The sequence below is a fragment of the Vicia villosa genome, linkage group LG4 (assembly GCF_029867415.1).
Source record: "Vicia villosa cultivar HV-30 ecotype Madison, WI linkage group LG4, Vvil1.0, whole genome shotgun sequence".
NCBI classification, from domain to species: domain Eukaryota; kingdom Viridiplantae; phylum Streptophyta; class Magnoliopsida; order Fabales; family Fabaceae; genus Vicia; species Vicia villosa.
In genome coordinates, this window is record NC_081183.1 from 135,665,071 (window position 1) to 135,668,611 (window position 3,541).

The following is a 3,541-nucleotide window of genomic DNA, read 5'->3' on the forward strand; positions in this document are numbered from 1 at the left end:
ATAGATAATGATAATGACTTTTGCTCCTTTTTCTATCTCCTTACAACTCTAACCTCAAGCTTGATCTTCCTTCCTCAACCGTTCCTCAACATGCCCGTCTATCTCGAATGCGTCCATTTGGCTAAGGCTCAATACATTGCCTCATTCCTTGTTTGATTTTATGCTTTGAAGAATTACTCTTGATCATTGGCTCACTTGAAATGACCATGATGCCTTTCATTAAGGAAATTTCTTCACGAACCTCCTAACCTTCTTGGCCACCTCCGGTGAATTTACCAAAATACCCCTAGTTTCAGAAGTTCATTTCCGAAAACGTACTTTTTTTGAAAAAAAGGTGTTTTCGGAAATGTATCTCCGAAAAGGTGTTTTTTTTATTATAAAATATTGATTTCGGAGATGCATCTCCGAAATAAAGTTGGTTTTTAGAAAATTGGTGTATTCGGAAGTTCATCTCCGAATTCACCCCCCTTGGAGGAATTCGGAAATGTACTTCCGAAATAAGGTCTGGACAGAAGAAAAATAACAAACAATAACGATTCGCTTTATTTAATCGGATGAAGATTACATCGATCACATTACATAAGATTAAAGTTACATATTGTTAAACACGGGTAGGTGGGGATGAGTCAACATTTTGATAACGTCGTCCGCCGATCTTTGAAGTTTCGCGTCCAACTCGATCGGGCCCTTCGAAGAAAATTGTCATACCCCAAAATTTGCCTTCCATATTTCATTCAAAATGATTCAAAGTTTAAATCGAGAGGTTTGCTCCCTTAATGATTCAGGTAACCCACAGTCAGCTGGTTTGACCTAAAAAGTCAACCATGATCAAAGCACAGTCAGAAATTCTCAATTTTGGGTCAACATAAAGTGAATAAGAGTATAACCATCATTTGATCAAAGATTGATCATGATTCCATTAATAGAAACTCAGAGATGAACAAATACACAAATGTTCAAATTAGGGTTTCTTAGGAGAAAGTCAACCCAACTTTGACTGGGCATAACTTTCACATGGAACATCAAAGATCCCCCACTCAAAGCCTATTTTGAAGGAAATTGGATTCCCTACAACTTTGTCTCTCACAAGCCAGGGCTAGAAATGATTCATTTGAGAGATACAGAGCAAAAGATTATAGGTCATTTTCAGGCATTCTTCAAAAGCAGTTTTTTGTCAAAAAGGATATGATCAAGATAAAAGCTCCAAATGAAAAATATATTCCAAAGTGGTTTATAAAGGACCTCTTGAGGTTTCCAAAAAGTCTTAGAACTCCCTCATAGCTTAAAAATTGAGTGAGATATGATTGATCAAAGTTGGTTAATTTTTGGAGGCAAAGTGTGAAATAAGAAGGTTCAAATTGGAAAATTTTGCAAATGGGCCTATAGTATTTTGATGGAATCTTGGTCCACAAGTCATTAGTATCACCCAAATCATGTGCCACGAATTTTAGATATTTTCTTGATTTTATATGATTTTTTATTTCATTTAAAATGATTTAAAAATAACTGAATTACAAGAAAATCAAATATTATATGGGAAGATCCATATTGGCCTATTCCAATCTACATTTATTGTATATTATCACCAAAAATTCGTGCTAGCAAGATTGGGAAAGAATAAATCAATTTTGGCCAAAATAGCAAGCTTCCATAAAAGAATAAAATCAAATTTTCTCAAATTGGCAAGGGTGGATTCAAAGGGGCCTTGGGCTTCAATCTTTAACCTAATTCACTCTTCTATAAGTAGTGAATAAATGGCATAGGATTAGGGGACGAAGGATTCTGATCAGAGGCATATCACAAGAACAAAAAATCTCACTCAAAACCAAGATTCGGATTTGAGGAATTGGAGACTCTCAAGAGCTTTTAAGGATTGCAAAAGGTTCCTCAAAGGCTTCTGAAGGGATTGGGATCGTCACTCTGCTTCAGCACCCCCAGATTCTCCTCCGATTTGCCGAGGTATGTAGTTTCAAAAACTTGATCGATTAGCATAGTACACGCATGTTCATGATGATTTGATGGTGTGTTTGGTTTTGTATTGTTGCTGTGAACGTTTCTGGGTTAATTAATTGTGTTATGAGGCATTAGAACGTAATCGGCCATTGGAGGCCGAGCAAGGTTTTAGGGTTTCAGTTTGGGGGTTTCTCATAGGAGTTAAATTAAGGTTAATTCATGGTATAGCCTAGTTCGCATGGTCGAGACGAGTAAGGTGATAGGGTCGCGCCAAATTTATTCAAACGCATGCTCTATTCGTTATTTTTGTGTTCTTGATTCGCTACGAAAAATTCGTAGCTACGTTGTAGCAAAGTTTGCAGAATTTTACAGGTCTGATGGGGAAGATGATGATGTGTCCCCATCCGGTTCGCTCATTCAAAATTTCGCGCGCGTTGGCTATGCGTGTTTTGGTTTTTTTTATTACTTGCTTGAGGTGTATATTAAACGCATATGCATGCGTGGTGTGGTGGTTGTGTGATGCGTACGGGAGCGGAGGGTCGCAGGTTCGAGCCCTCCCTCCAACATTATTTTTCATAAAAAAACTTGTTTCTTGATCCAGTGTGTGCTTAGCTATATGGACTACCATGCGCCTCATGAATCTAGCCATAGGATTTCCACTTAGCCAGATCATACGCCCTAGATTTGGATTCCCATAATATGTACCTTCAGTCCAGCCGTATATAATCACAACCCTAATAAAATTTAATTAATTTTAATTATTTATTTGTTTTGATTTAAATATCTTCTTAATATATATTAATTATTTAATAATTATTTTTATAAAATAAATATATAATAATTATATTAAGAATTTTAATTTGTTGTTCGTGCCGATTAAATCGATTAATCGCTATGGTCAACAATAATTTTAATTAAAATGCTATTTAATTAAAATACAAATTAAATTATATTCGATTAAATGGTTGCAACCATCTTATTGATTGTGATGATTAATCTTTTCTTTTTTTCTAAACTTCAAATTCTTTATTCTTTTTAATCGAATCAATCGATTACGAGGGGTAACGATGCAAATTAATTATTAAAAATTATTAAAAAATACCTTAATTCGTTATCAGTAATAATCAAATCAATTGATTAAAATTGGTAACGGTGCAACTTCAAATCTGTTAACTATGGCGATCGAATCTATTGATCGTTGCGGTTAATAGTGCAAAATTAAATCAGGGTTGTACGCCCGAACCTCAAAACGCTTTTCAAACCTTCCAAATCACAAATTTCAAACTACGGATTTTCATCCTCATTCAAAACTACGATAGGCCATTCAAAAGGCCTTCAAACCATTCAAACTCTAACTCTAAGGGCGTACAACCCTTCCCCGAACTACGTAGACTCTGATCCTCCATAAGGAGGTACGTAGGCACTTGGCAACAAGGCGAGTCCCCCTCTTCCAAACTCTAATCATGTTCAAATAATTAGCCTTTAACTCTATTTACTGTCTGTCATCTTTCTTTATCTTTTGCCACAAACCCTGATCATTAAAATGCAAACCATAGGAAAGGGTTGAGGGTGCCTAACACCTTCCCTC